Source organism: Lepidochelys kempii, chromosome 2 (assembly GCF_965140265.1).
Source record: "Lepidochelys kempii isolate rLepKem1 chromosome 2, rLepKem1.hap2, whole genome shotgun sequence".
Taxonomy (NCBI): Eukaryota; Metazoa; Chordata; order Testudines; family Cheloniidae; genus Lepidochelys; species Lepidochelys kempii.
The window spans coordinates 226837885-226854375 of NC_133257.1; positions in this window are offsets into that span (position 1 = coordinate 226837885).

The following is a 16491-nucleotide window of genomic DNA, read 5'->3' on the forward strand; positions in this document are numbered from 1 at the left end:
CTTCTCTCTTCCCTCTAGTTGTTTAAGTACTGGGAAAAAGCTTGGCAGAGCCTGAAATGTTATAGAGACTGCGTAAATCTCTGAAATCCCTTTTTAACTCACAGACTCCACATCTGATGTATAAATACTGATGCAACTGTGTATTTCTAATATTGAATAGAAGTTTAGTGAGACAAATTAAATAAAATGTCCCTGTATGAATAAATATTGTTCAAAATCTCACTGCTTTTGAGATTAACTTTTATCTAACAGCCTTCTGGAAATGTACTTAACTTCAAAGTAGAGCCAGAATGAGGCTGATATCAAACCCAGAATACATTTCCCTCTTACTGTAAGGCTGCTACCCAGATTGTATTAATTAAACCATTTGTAGAGCTGTATTGCTTAATCTGTTCCCTGCCCTGTCACCAGAATATTTTCTGTTAGACAAAGTCTGGGTGTGAAGCTCTCCCAATACTATCTACTATTGAGGCTGGTCTTCACCAAACCATGAAACTTTCAATTGTGTTACTAAATAGTAAGGGCTAGTTCCTTAGCTGCATCTGAAGTAAACTCCCCATAGGTTGCCACAACTGGGAGTAGGGTTGTAAAGGGGTCCTTTGTGTGATCCTGGTCATCTGATCCTGGGGGTTCTCAGTACTAGGCTAGTACCTGATGGCTGTTCTAAACTGTGCCAGCTGCCAATAGCTTGCTATTGCAGTGAGGGTTTGTCTAGGTATAAGGGAGCTTGGCTAAGTCCTCTCCCATTGCAGCCCCGAGTGGGGGTAGTATAGGAGCAGGTCCATCAGCTCTTTGTCATGCAGGCATCCCCCCTAAGATGGGGAGATCTTCTGAAGGCCAGATCCACCATGTGTGAGGCTGATTGGCACCGATGGATTGGCATAAAGTGGCCAGAATATGTCTCAGAAATTGAGCCAATACTGAGAAATATGGGGATGCCACATGTAACCTTTTGTTGACCCTCCTAGCTTTGAACTTTTCTTTCCTTGCAGTTTTTTGGCCCGAGTATAATATTCTAAAATATTTGGAACTGCTGACTGCTAAGAAGCCTGGGTGGTTCATCTTCCCCTGGGTAGTTTTTTCCTTTTGAAAAAATCACAGAATGTATGTGGAGCAGCATGTGCCTGGAGTATTTTGCTTGGACTATTTCATGATACAACAGCACAGAGGTTGCTGGAGGAGAAGACGGGTGTTGGAAAACTGATAAATCCATCAGAAATTATTTAAATATTCAAACTCTCAGTAAAAACTAACATGATGTTGTAGCAAATAATGAATGGTAATAACCTCACTGTGGCATAAACTGAAATGGGAGAGGGAATTTGACTGTGTATCATATTAGAATTGCTTCTGAATCAACAGGAAGCCGAAGGCCTGATTTTTTGCTATGAAATGGCCTGAAACAGAATAGATCAGCATCAATTTCAGCCTTGTCTGGTGAAGGTTAATGGAATAACTTTTTGTGCCATATACAAGTAAGCTATTGAAGAAAAGCAATCCAGGGAGAGTAGCATCACTACTGCTGGACTTAGGTGGATAAAGACCTCTAATCTATCTGCTGAATTAAAAGCCTTCTGGCTTTTAAACCCTGAAATACTCCGGTGTAATGGATCTGTGAATAACTCACTTGAAAAATTAGAAGCGGCTATCACTTCTGATGGATCCTGTGGAAATGAGATCACTAAATAATGAGACAGAGTGTATAGTGTATCACTCCAAACCAGTAGGGGTAACTTTTTATTTGTATATTCTGAACCACAGGAGTATTGGAAGGGAATAGTGCTGTCCATATGTTTTCAGTATTTTTGTTGGTATCTTATAGAAAAAAAGCCATGTCTCATAAAAAGTGAGACATTGATTCAGCAAAAATAAAATAGGAAACAGAATGTTCAGTTGTCAAATCAGCAGTCTAGGCCCTGATTCTTGTGGTGAGTAATACTAATTTCAGTGAGACTATTTGTATACTAAGGTACTACTGAACCTGAATAAGTGTGGCATAATCATGCCCTTGGCATGCACATTACTTCAAATAATACTATCAATTAACTACATTGCATTTTACAGCTAAACCAATAGGTTAATGGATAATTACAACATCTCTATAAAAGAGGTCCTAGCTGACTGTAATGCTAATTTCCTTAATAAATAATACCCTCTGCTTTTCTAATGTGCGTGTTGCGAAAGCGTAACAAAATTATATATGCTCAGTTCCATTGGCTCTTGTTAATTCTTGTTGCATTTGGCCCTTCTGTAATAGCACTGAATGCCAAACATTGGGACAGCTTAGTATTATGCTAGCCTGGTTGTTGGCCCAATTCTCAGCTTAAACGCACCATCCTCAAGTTAAACGTACAATTGGTATTTCTCTGTGCAGGGACGGCAGGTTTATAGAAATTTTGGTGGTGCCCAGAACCCCCAGAATGCCCCCCAAAACCCCCTCCCCCCCGCAAACTCCCCCCACACACCTGCCTAAGGCTCTGGGAGTGAGTTTGGGTCAGGGAAGGGGTCTGGGGTTCAGGCGATTGGGGTGCACGAGGGGGTGGGGATGCAGGCTCTGAGAGGGAGTTTGGGTGCAGAAGGGGCAAGAGGTCAGGCTCTGTGAGGGAGTTTGGGTGCAGGGAGTTTGAGGGGTCAGGCTCTGGGAAGGAGTTTGGTGGGGGACAGGGTCTGGGGTGCAGGCTCTCAGATGGGGTTTGGGTGCAGGCTCTGGGCTGGGGCAGAGGATTGGGGTGCAGGAGGGGTGAAGGGTGCAGACTCTGGGCTGGGGCAGGAGATTGGGGTGCAAAAGGGGTGAGGGCTCTGGAAGGGAATTGGGGTGCAGAAGGGGTGAGAGGTTGGGCTCTGGGAGGGAGTTTGGGTGGGTGCAGGCTCTGGGCAGGGCTGCAGGAGGGGGTGGGTGTGCAGGCTCTGGAGGGAGTTTGGGGACAAAAGTAGGTCCAGTGGAGGGGTGGGAGTGCAAGAGAGAGTTGGGGGGGGTGAGGGGTGCAGGCTCTGGAAGTGGATAGGGGGGAGTTCGATGCTCACCTGGGGCACCCCCTCCCGCAGCGACTCCTAGGCGGGGCAGGCCGGGGAGTCTCCTCACGCTGCTGTCTCCAGGCACCGCCCCCGCAGCTTCCCATTGGCCCTGGGGGCGGGGGCAGCGCGCAGCGGCACAACCCCCTCACGCGGGCTGCAAGGACCTGGGGGCAGCCAGGTGGAACCAGGGCGCAGGAAGCCGCTCAGCCCTGCTGCGCTGCTGGGTGGCGGCGGGAGCCCCTGGGGCTGTTTTAAATCGCCCGGGGGCGGCAGGTGGGCCCGGGGAAGCGCGGGGGGAACTTTGCTGGAGCCGGGCCCCTGGGACAGGAATATTCCTGGTGCCCGGGCACCACGGGCCCATAGAACTCGCCGCCCATGTGTCTCTGTGGCAGCGCACTGTATGCCATAGGCTTGCACACATTCACAGTACTGTGGTTATTGCAACCACCTGATTACAACTTTTGCCACTCATGTTCTTACAAAATTTCCCAGGCAGCTAGTGCTAGGCATGCTTCAGGGCCAGCCTCAAATACTCTCCAGTGTCTCGTTCCTCCTCTACTGTTCAAGTATTCTCTTTGGTACTTAAATGTCAACAGGTATGAGCATGTGCAAAGAGGCGTGAGGCACCAGTGTGGCCCTGCTGTCACAAAGGATGGAGACTCATTTCATTTTTAAAGTTTTGTTTTAAAAAGATAATTTAATAACCCCAAAAGAGCTCAGATTGATGGTTCTGGAATACAATCTTCTGTTTATAATCAGAACGGGTAGAGAAAACACAGAGGCCAGGAGTTTCTATATTCGATATGCTTCTCTCTTCACTTTTTTAGCAACTCTCTAGGGATGGAATGGAATTCAGTCTCAAAGCTCACAGAAATCTTGGCTTTCCTGCCCAGGTTGTCAAAAAGGGGGCCGCTTAGTGCCAATTGTGATGAATGTTCTGCTACAAGGATGGTATTTGCAATTTACTTTGGCTGCTCACTTAAATCTATATTTGGTTGGAACTAGAACTGAGCAAAAATTGGAATTTCCATCCCAGAGGACATTTTGATGTTTCAGTATTTGTTTTCATCCAGAATTGGGACAAAATATTGAAATATCGACACTTTTCACCAAATGAAAAGTTCAGAAAAATTTCTATTCAGAAATGGTAAAATGTTTTGTTTTGGCATTTTTTATTCAAAGTAAACATTTCAGTATTTCTGAATTGAAGTGTTTCATTTTGGTATGTTGAACTGACATCAAATGTTTCATTTCGAGTTGCTTATTACATTTCCTTTCCCTATGGTTGTGCATTGCCTTATGTAGTTCAGGTTCCTCATGCTCTCATTCTTTTCTATGGGGTGGGCTTCCTGGCGAGACAACATCTCCCATGTTGCATCCTCAACCATGGGACTCCCTTGATGCACCATGCCATTTGGTTAGATGGGAGATCACATTGCAGCATGGAAGATTTTATCCAGTTAGGGAGTCTGGCCCATGGGATAGAATGTGGTCATCAAGCATTCATGCTCCTGTGACTAGGGCCCTACCAAATTCATGGCCAGGAAAAATGAGTCACGGACCATGAAATCTGGTCTCCCCCTGTGAAATCTGTATAGAATAGATTAAAAGCACACAAAAGGACCAGATTTCACGGGGGGGAGACCAGTGTTTCTCAAATTGGGGGCCCTGACCCAAAAGGGAGTTTCAGGGGGTTCACAAGTTATTTTATGGGGGTCACAGTGTTGTCACCCTTATTTCTGTGCTGATTTCAGAGCTGGGCAGCATACCATACCATGCTACTCTTACTTCTCCGCTGCTGCTGGCAGTGGCTCTGCCTTCAGAGCTGGGCTCCCGACCAGCAGTCACCAGTCTCTGGCTGCCCAGCTCTGAAGGCAGCGCTGCCGCCAGCAGCAGTGCAGAAGTAAGAGTAGCAGTATCGCAACCCCCCTACAATAACCTTGCGACAGCCCCCACAACACCCTACAATTACAGCACCATGAATTTTGAGATTTAAATAGATGAAATCATGAAATTTACCATTTAAAAAATGCTAGGACTGTGAAATTGACCAAAATGGACTGTGAGTTTGTTAGGGTGCTACCTATGATGCAATGCACCACCATAGGGAAATGCATTTTAATGGTGAGCTGACTCAGATGAAACATTTAGGGTCAATTCAACAAACAAAATATTTCAGTTGGGTAGAAGTGACCTGAAAAAAATACAAATTGAAATTTTCTGCAGAAAAATGTCATTACTAGTCCTTACTGTTGACATGGCAATCCAAGCTGAGTTTTTATTTATATATATATATGTGGGCTATGCCACCACTACTCTCTTAGCCCAGCAGAAGAATTTGTCCAATCTGGCGGCCTCTCCTTCTGCCCCTCCACCCCCACGAACATGATACAGTTCTGTGGTGACCTAGAATCCTATTTTCTACGTCTCCGACTCAAGGAATATTTCCAACACACCTCTGAACAACATACTAACCCACAGAGACCTTCCTACCAACACTACAGAAGGAAGGATTCTGGGTGGACTCCTCCTGAAGGTCGAAACAGCAGACTGGACTTCTACATAGAGTGCTTCTGCCGACGTGCACGGGCTGAAATTGTAGAAAAGCAACATAACTTGCCCCATAACCTCAGCCGTGCAGAACACAATGCCATCCACAGCCTCAGAAACAATTCTGATATCATAATCAAAAAGGCTGACAAAGGAGGTGCTGTCGTCATCATGAATAGGTCGGAATATGAACAAGAGGCTGCTCGGCAGCTCTCCAACACCACTTTCTACAGGCCATTACCCTCTGACCCCACTGAGGGTTACCAAAAGAAACTACACCATTTGCTCAAGAAACTCCCTGAAAAAGCACAAGAACAAATCCACACAGACACACCCCTAGAACCCCGACCAGGGGTATTCTATCTGCTACCCAAGATCCATAAACTGGGAAATCCTGGATACCCCATCATATCAGGCATTGACATCCTGACAGCAGGATTGTCTGGCTATGTAGACTCCCTCCTCAGGCCCTGCGCTACCAGCACTCCCAGCTATCTTCGAGACACCACTGACTTCCTGAGGAAACTACAATCCATCGGTGATCTTCCTGAAAACACCATCCTGGCCACTATGGATGTAGAAGTCCTCTACACCAACATTCCACACAAAGATGGACTACAAGCCATCAGGAACAGTATCCCCGATAATGTCACGGCAAACCTGCTGGCTGAACTTTGTGACTTTGTCCTCACCCATAACTATTTCACATTTGGGGACAATGTATACCTTCAAATCAGTGGCACTGCTATGGGTACCCGCATGGCCCCACAGTATGCCAACATTTTTATGGCTGACTTAGAACAACGCTTCCCTCAACTCTCGTCCCCTAATGCCCCTACTCTACTTGTGCTAAATTGATGACATCTTCATCATCTGGACCCATGGAAAAGAAGCCCTTGAGGAATTCCACCATGATTTCAACAATTTCCATCCCACCATCAGCCTCAGCCTGGACCAGTCCACAGAAGAGATCCACTTCCTGGAAACTATGGTGCTAATAAACGATGGTGACATAAACACCACCCTATACCGGAAAGCTACTGACCGCTATACTTACCTACATGCCTCCAGCTTTCATCCAGACCACACCACACGATCCATTGTCTACAGCCAAGCTCTACGATAGAACCGCATTTGCACCAACCCCTCAGAGAGAGATAAACACCTACAAGATCTCTATCAAGCATTCTTACAACTACAATACCCACCTGCTGAAGTGAAGAAACAGATTGACAGAGCCAGAAGAGTACCCAGAAGTTACCTACTACAGGACAGGCCCAACAAAGAAAATAACAGAACGCAACTAGCCATCACCTTCAGACCCCAACTAAAACACATTATCTCCAATTCATCATCAAGGATTTACAACCTATCCTGAAGGACGGCCCAACATTCTCACAGATCTTGGGATACAGGCCAGTCCTTGCTTACAGACAGCCCCCCAACCTGAAGCAAATACTCACCAGCAACCACACACCACACAACAGAACCACTAACCCAGGAACCTATTCTTGCAACAAAGCCCGTTGCCAACTGTGTCCACGTATCTATTCAGGGGACACCATCATAGGGCCTAATCACATCAGTCACACTATCAGAGGCTCGTTCACCTGCACATCGACCAATGTGATATATGCCATCATGTGCCAGCAATGCCCCTCTGCCATGTACATTGGCCAAACTGGACAGTCTCTACGTAAAAGAATAAATGGACACAAATCAGACGTCAAGAATTATAACATTCAAAAACCAGTCGGAGAACACTTCAATCTCTTTGGTCACTCGATTACAGACCTAAATGTGGCAATTCTTTAACAAAAAAACTTCAAAAACAGACTCCAATGAGAGACTGCTGAATTGGAATTAATTTGCAAACTGGATACAATTAACTTAGGCTTGAATAAAGACTGGGAGTGGATGTGTCATTACACAAAGTAAAACTATTTCCCCTTGGTGATGAAGCAAAGAAACTTGGTGATGAAGCAAAGAAGCACAAGAAGAGATAAAATATAAGAAAAAGAAGTTTAAACTCTGACAAAGGAGTGGGAGCGAATAAGATATGGAAGAATACAAGGATGTAAAGAAATTGGCCAAGAATGCAGTTGCAAACGTAAAAACAAAGGTCTTTGAGGAACTTTATTCAAGACTTAGGACAAAGGATATGGAAAAAGACTAGCAAAAGCATGGAACAGAAATACCAAAGATATAAAGAAAGTGAGGTTCATCAAAGATGAAACTGGTAAGGAGTTGACTGATGATACTCACATAAAAGTATGTGAAGAGCATTTAAATGATGAAAACCCAGGAGAACTTTCATGTATTGGAGCCTATCACACCAGATGAAGTGACAAATGTTGTAAAAGACATAAAAAATACTAAGGTCCTATGCCCAGATGAAATCCCTATTGAGGCACGGAAAAAGCTTAGATTAGAAGGCATCCATCTGCTGCCATCCCTGTTCTGTTCAATCATGAGATGGGAAAGGACACCAAATGCATGGAGGAAAAGTATCTTGGTGCTGACATATAAGGGAAAAGATAATGCTGGCAACTGCATGAATTATAGAGGTATGAAGCTAAGTCCTACAATTAAACCGTGGGGGAAAGTTATCAAAAAGAGGCTAAGAAGTGAAGTAGATATTAGCACAAATCAATATGGATTCATGCCAGGAAGGTCGACAATAGATACTGTTTTTGCACTGAGGCAGCTAGTGGAAAAATTTAGAGAGAAAAGGACAAATATTCACATTGTGTTCATTGATCTGGAATAGGCCTTTGACTGAGTTCCAAGAGAAGTCATCTGGTGGTGTAAGAGGGAGAAAATGATATCAGAATTTTATGTGTGGCTTGTGCAATGTCAATATTTAGGACTTTTAGCGGTGAAACAGACAAACTATTAGTAAAGATGTGAGTGCATCAGGGATCAACACTGAGCCCTTTCTTGTTTATCCTCCTTCAGTATACCATCACAGGGGACTCCCAGAAGAAGGCACAATGGTGTATGCTGTTTACAAATGATAATATTTTATTCAGCAAGGAGAAAGATAGTCTAGAAGAGGATTTTGATACATGGGGAGATGTGTTGGAGAGAGACAGACTCAAAATAAGCACAGGAAAAACAGAATATATGGCATGTAATTTCAATAATGTGAACACTGAAGAAGTATCCTTGAAAGTAGATAGGCAGACAATATCGAAACACAAAGTTTCAAGTATCTGGGTTCAAGAAAGACCATATGAGGAATCAGAGTAGCAGCCGTGTTAGTCTGTATCCGCAAAAAGAAAAGTAGTACTTGTGGCACCTTAGAGACTAACAAATTTATTTGAGCATAAGCTTTCGTGAGCTACAGCTCACTTCATCGGATGTGTTCAGTGGAAAATACAGTGCAGAGATTTATATACACAGAGAACAAGAAACAATGGGTGTTACCATACGCACTGTAATGAGAGTGATCAGGTAAGGTGAGCTATTAACAGCAGGAAACCAGGGGGGGAAAAGCCTTTTGTAGTAATACCAGTCGGAGAACACTTCAATCTCTTTGGTCACTTGATTACAGACCTAAAAGAGGCAATTCTTCAACAAAAAAACTTTTTAAAAATAGACTCCAACGAGAGACTGCTGAATTGGAATTAATTTGCAAACTGGATACAATTAACTTAGGCTTGAATAAAGACTGGGAGTGGATGTGTCATTACACAAAGTAAAACTATTTCCCCCCCTCCCCCCCCACTGTTCCTCAGACGTTCTTGTCAACTGCTGGAAATGGCCCACCTTGATTATCACTACAAAAGGTTCCCCTCCCCCGCTCTCCTGCTGGTAATAGCTCACCTTACCTGATCGCTCTCATTACAGTCTGTATGGTAACACCCATTGTTTCATGTTCTCTGTGTATATAAATCACCCCACTGTATTTTCCACTGAATGCATCCAATGAAGTGAGCTGTAGCTCACGAAAGCTTATGCTCTAATAAATTTGTTAGTCTCTAAGATGCCACAAGTACTCCTTTTCTTTTCATATGAGGAATGTGTATGTTAGAGGTATACTCAAAATAACACCCAAAAATGAAAAGCATTAGGAAGTGCAGGCTCAGATGGTTTGATCATGTAAAGTACAATCCTGGCAACCATATTTAGAGAATCCAACAGATCAAAATTGAAGGAAAAAGAGAGGTCAATCCAAGAAGAAATGGAGGGATATCGTCAAAGAAAACATATTAGCATACGATGTGATAGAGGATATAGCATTGAACAGAGCACTTTGGGGAGAAAGGGCTCATAAAGTGGACCCCATTTGATGAGATTAATGTAAGGAAGAAGAAGCATATTAATACAGAATTAGTACTGTAGTATGTCATACCCTTGGCTTCAAAGTCTTATCTAAATGTGGTCAATAGAAGTATCTCTGATACAGCTAAAAAAGCTAAATAAACCCTTTTGTTCTTACCCTCTTTTAAAGGCAACAGATGCCCCTTAGTCCTAAAACATCAGATTTCACAATTGCAGCACAGGACCAAATAACATTGCTCAGTGCGGAATGTCAGTAACAAGTCTGCTGCTTGCAAGCCTAAAAACTAAATGGCAGCGAGAGACTCCTCTAGTTCAAACAGGAATTTGGGAAAAGTTCTATGGCCTGTGCTATACAGGAGGTCCGACTAGAGGTAATAGAGTTAAAGTTTGAGTTCCCCCTAAAATTTAAATTGACTAGCTCAGCAAGTGTTAAGGGCAGTCTGTGAAGTTTGCTAGAGCTGGTCAGGAACCAAATTATCCATTCCATCCATGGGAAATTCTGACTTTTTTTTTTTTTTTTTGGTTCTGAATTGGAACAAAATTTTAAAGTTTCCCGAGAAACAAAAATTCTGAAAAATTTCATTTAGGACCATCAACATGTTTAATTTTGAATCATTTCATTTGAACTTTTATATTAAAGAGGTACATATCATACACAAATTAAATATATGAATGTAATATATTTAAAATAGCTTCATACAATGTAAAATCAAAACAAACCTAATCAAAACATTTGACAGTGTCAAAACAAAATGTTTCAATTTTTCCCATTGAAAACTGTCAAAAGACATGTTCCTATGAAACATTTTGATTTCAACATACCTGCATTTTTCTATAGAAAAACTGTTCCATTGTAAAATTTTCAACCAGCTCTAATGTTCACATTAGATTTTCACGTTAGTTAGCAACAATGGCTCTTAAAGACCTCAAAGATCCCTACAGCACCTACAATGCAAAAGGAGTTATAGTAAAACCGGGTACCGACATTGCAAAATGATCCTAAACCCACACACTGACCTGTCCACAAAATTCCACATCAGTGGGACAGCAGGAAAGACAATGTAAGGACAGGAATAAATAAAACAAACATTTACAAATCATAATCTCCCTTTGTCCTTTTCTTTATTCCCTCCTTTCTCTCTTTCCACGTCCCACTTCCATCCTTTTCTTTAATCTATAAACATCTTTGCTACATGTAATGTTATCCTACTCTCCTTTTTCTAAGCACCCCCAAAATCTCTAACACATTTGTCCAAGTATAACCTGATCTCCCCTTTCTTCTTCCACTCCTTACAACACCACCTCAGCCACTCATTCTCCAATCCCACATCTCTTCACCCCTCACTGCTCCTCCCCACAACATCACTCCACCTTTTTCCTTTGCTCCCCTCACCTCCTGCTGACTCCCTGGAGGCTGACACCTCAGAGAAAGCCAAAGACATTGGGCTTCCCTCCCCTTCATGCCAACTGGCAACCCCCTAATTGTCAGCTTCTGCAAGAGTGAACTTGACTCTTCTCTTGAGTGCTACTGAGAAGCAGCAGCATACAAAAGCAAGGAGAAAGATGGTCAGTAACTGGGGTAAATACTGTTCATCTCCAAGAGCACAGAAGCACTAGCCAATCTATACAGGCATTTGTAAGATAAACAAGGTGTCAACAACCCACTACTCCCAGGGAGCACTGGGCAGATGGGCTTACTGCTGGGAATGGTTGGGCAACGTTCTGTTGCACTTGGTAATCTGTCACACCAAAGAAGTCTCATTGAAGTGAATTGTCACCTATCCTCCCAACCCCTACAAATGGCTCATTGAGGGTATGTCTACACTGCAGAGTCACTCATGGTGCATGTAGAGTACGTACAGTGCACACACCCCTAGCACGGGTATAAACTGCTGTGTAGGTGTGAGGCACTGCTTAGGCAAGTAGAGTAAAGACATGCCAGGGTATGTAGGGTATGTATCTACACAGCGCCCTATGCTCCCAAGCAGTGACTCCCTGTCTACAATGCTATTTTTAGCTGCTGTATCCCTGCAGCCAGAGCCTTTCCCCACCACAGGGAAAGGCTCGAGCCCCGCCCTGTAGCAGGGAAAGTGGGGAGCTGCCGGAGCCTTTCCTCACTAGCTTCCCCCTGCCAGGGCCTTTCACTGCCACATGTAGTTACACATTGCAGTATGAACATATCCTGCTTTTCAATAAGGCACGTAGCTACTCATACCCTGCATGCTGTTGCCAGTATAGACAAGGCCTCAGAGGTGTTGTAGAGCAGCATGGGAGGGAAGATATCAAGTGAGGAGAGCAAGGGGGTTGGGAGCCTGGACACCTGGGCTTTCTGACTCTGTCTCTGATTCATTGTGTGGCTTTCAGCAACTTATTAGTGGACAGATTGTAGCTCGCCCTACAGGGATGTGCAAGATTGGGCAAAGCATGTAAAGAACTTCTCTCCATTCTTGCACTGCTGCAGAAAGGGCAATCACAATCTAAGTCATTGCACACCTGGAGCTTAAGAAGTGAGGATGCACACACTAGTGCAGGACCAAAGCTGCTGTAATGGGAGCTGGGCCATGGTTCTGTTTCCCCTTTCCCAGCACTGGAATGGAACATGGGGGGAAGGGAAAGATGCATGCTACACTGGCATGTGCTCTCCGAATTTTCCTGGAGCCAATTACACTAGTTCAGCACTGTTACTGTAGCTGAGTCTCTCCACACACCACCTTCTGCAGGCTCTGGTTTAAAAAGTCAAAATACAGCACCCAGCCTCCCTATGTCTGATGATCCTCATTTGTAAAATAGGTATAGTAATGTTTACCTACTGCACGGGGGACGCACCTTTTAATTAATGCTTGTAAAGCACTGTGAGAGCCTTGGATAAAAGGTGCTATGTAAGTGCAAACGTAAAGATGTTCTTATCAATAAAGCAGAACAGGAGAGAGAGAGAGAGAGAGAGAGAATGAATAATTAATGTGAAATTCTAGCTCTAATTCCCACCTAAGCCACCATGCCAGGTCCCAGGAACTCTTAACACAGAGATTGCCAAATATAGGGCTGATGGTATGAAAGAATAAAAGAAAAGATCAACTTTAAAAGCAGGGGCACGCAGACCTGGCTCATTATCTGAGCTCAACTCTTTAAGTCTGGCCTGTAAATGCCTCAATAATAGTTTACTACCCTTCCCCTCAAGCCAGTGAATTGAGGTTATCCTTATAAATTTCCTCATTAATGGAGTTCCATTTTCATGCAAGGCTATTGAGTTCTTTTAGTTTGGAACGAAAGACTGTGCCCAAGGAAGAGAACACAGACATGATTTTCAGTATAGGCATTCTTCCCCTCGCACCTACCCCATATAGTCAGGAAATTTTCATGATGAAAGTTGTGGCTTCAAATGAATTAACAATGCAGGACTACAGAAGATTTCATTTAATTTGAAATGTCAAGCAACCACATTATTTTAATCAAGAAATATTAGTTCTTTTAAGCTTTGGCTGGCTTCTCCTTTTGTATTCTGGTACTATATATATATCATACAGTGTGCTTGTGTTTCCAGGCTGGATTAAGTATTGAAAGAAATGATAAGTAATGAATATTCCATGTAGAGATAGGATGATATCCATTTATAATGTCCTATAAATATTTGATAATTGATTGCAATTGGATATAGATAAGATAACATTATCTCTAGTTTCCTGCTGGTATTAATTGCACTCTATATTATTTTTTCACAAACCTGGTAGAATCTGCTTATTTATTTAATTGTGTTTCTATTTCCATGAAGAAGTTAAATTGCTTCCTGGAGGCAGGAAACAGGACACTGATATTAATTTTTCTCTGTGCTATTAAGTTGCTCTATTGCACTAATGATTCAAAAGATCAATTAAAAAGAAGGACAGGGATAAATTTCACTGCTGGAAAATAGCCTCACTGTAGTTGTATGGAGCCTTTGGTTGAATAGTCTTTTACAAGGCAAGGGCAAGCACAGTGCAGGATATTTGCCGGCTATCTTTCTGAGTTCTTGAATCACGTCTCCACTGTCCACTTCCCTCACCCAGCAGTATCCCCTCAGAGTTCTTTGGTCCTGCTTCCATCTGCAAGTCTGAGCTTTTCCCTTCAGCCTCCTCATGTCTTTGCTCCATCATCCACTCGAACCCCCTTCTAACTTCACCCAGAGTTTCCACCTGCATCTCCAATCCTCAGATCTTTTCTTCCATCAGCTTTATCAGGTGGCACTTCATGCAGATGAAACTCTTTTCAGGTACCCCCTCCAGGATCATGTACATACCGCAGTCATGTCATCTTCACTGTGTCTTCCACTACTTGGGTCACTCCCACTGCTGCCTCTGTGTCTGTCATCGCCTTCCCACCTAAATCCTGTTAGTAAATACCTTCTCCTCCAATGGAACTCCACTCAAACTCCTCTGTTTACAGCTCTGTTTGCTGGCTCCTGTGCTGGTGCAGCTGTCTGTGCCGTTCTCATCTCCCATGTTTACGAAGGATGAATTCAAACTGGAACAGGTACAGAGAAGGGTGACTAGGATGATCCGAGGAATGGAAAACCTGTCTTAGGAAAGGAGACTCAAAGAGCTTGGCTTGTTTAGCCTGACCAAAAGAAAGCTGAGAGGAGATATGATTGCTCTCAATAAATATATCAGAGGGATAAATACCACGGAGGGAGAATAATTATTTAAGCTCAGTACCAATGTGGACACAAGAACAAATGGATATAAACTGGCCTTCGGGAAGATTAGACCTGAAATTAGATTAAGGTTTCTAAGCATCAGAGGAATGAAGTTCTGGAACAGCCTTCCAAAGGAAGCAGTGGGGGCAAAAGACATATATGGCTTCAAGACTAAGCTTAATAAGTTTATGGAAGGAATGAGATGATGGGATAGCCTAATTTTGGCAATTAATTGATCTTCAACTATTAGCAGTAGATATGCCCAATGGCCTGTGGTGGGATCTGAGTTACTACAGAGAATTCTGGGTGTCTGGCTGGTGAGTCTTGCCCACATTCTCAGGGTTTAGCTGATTGCCATATTTGGGTTGGGAAGGAATTTTCCTCCAGGGCAGATTGGCAGAGGCCCTGGGGGGTTTTCGCCTTCCTCTGCAGCATGGGGCACGGGCATAGGTGGAGGATTCTCTGCACCTTGAAGTCTTTAAACCACAATTTGAGGACTTCAATAGCTCAGACATAGGTTAGGGGTTTGTTATAGGAGTGGGTGGGTGAGATTCTGTGGCCTGTGTTGTGCAGGAGGTCAGACTAGATGATCGTAATAGTCCCTTCTGACCTTAAAGTCTATGATTCTATGATTTGGTCTTTATTTTTCATGGGCATTTTCTGGCTAAATCCTGAAGTCTTTATCTAGACATGCACTCCATATAAGAATACATATCTCCAGGCTCCATCAGACACTTGATTCTCTATCTGATGTTTTGCCAATTATATAGGTAGCACTCTTCAAGAAATCACAGATATCTGAGAAGTGTTACTTGTCACTTTCCTTTATTTGTAAAGTAAAGCTCTGCAGGCTTCCTTTTCCTCCCCCCATGAGGAAAGATCCCTTCTCCTCATTTTAGTGCAGTAACCAAACAGAGAGGTGGGAGGAAGCAATTGTTGTATGAGTACTTAGGACCTCAAAATGAATCAGGAATACCTGAACAGAATATATTATTGCCCATATGACAAGGTATTCATGCTGTCCAGACATTTTTATGCTATTTTATCTTGTCTGAAGGACAAAATAAATTCTAAACAGCAATAAATAAATAAACAATACAAATAATAAAAAGAAAAGGAAGCTGTCATGCCAAAAGTCTGTCTAAAATCTGTTCTCCAAAGTAGTCAAAATCTTATGTTATTTTTATAACAGTTTTGAGGACAGACTCTGCTCTTGCTTCCACTGGAGTAACTCTGGATTTATACTGGAGTAACCAAAAGGAGAATTGAGCCCTACCTTTACAATAGTACATAGGAAATTAAGAGCTAAAGTGGACAACATCTCAACTCAGGGGACAATGGGGTGCCAGCTATCTTGAGCAGGTGGGCAAGGATGGGCAGACAATGGATAGAGTCTTGGCTCTCTCTTTGCCAACCACCACAGCCGAGCCTGCATAGCTGAAGCTATATTTTGCTGGTACTGGCCAGCAGCAAATTATTATCCCCTGAAATACAGCAGAAGAAGTGGGGGAATGGCATCTCAGAAGGGCACCAAGACACAAAGTCTCCCAGGTCTACTTCTGTGATAACACAGCTTATGCATCTTTCCTTACTCAAGACTGGGGTGAAGACCTTAAACAAAAAGCTCTAATAATATTAGGATAATTTCAGTGCAAAAAAGAGGAGTTCTGTAGAGTAGTTAAATAATTTACTATTCTAATTAAGTTCTACTCGTGTCTTGTCTAAGTCATTCCTTTCTCCCAATCCAATTCCCTCACATATGCACACACAAAAGAACCAGAGAAGAGGAACAACCACAGGGAATGATTCCTATCCACCTACTCTGGGTATTTTCTAAGGTTAGCATCAGTCAAGCTCAAAATTCAGCGAATTAGCAAAACTAAAAATACTGGTACTTCAAGTAATTCTGCATTTTCATTTAATATGAAAGCCTTAAGTAAGACGTAGCATAATTATTTGGTTATGCAGAA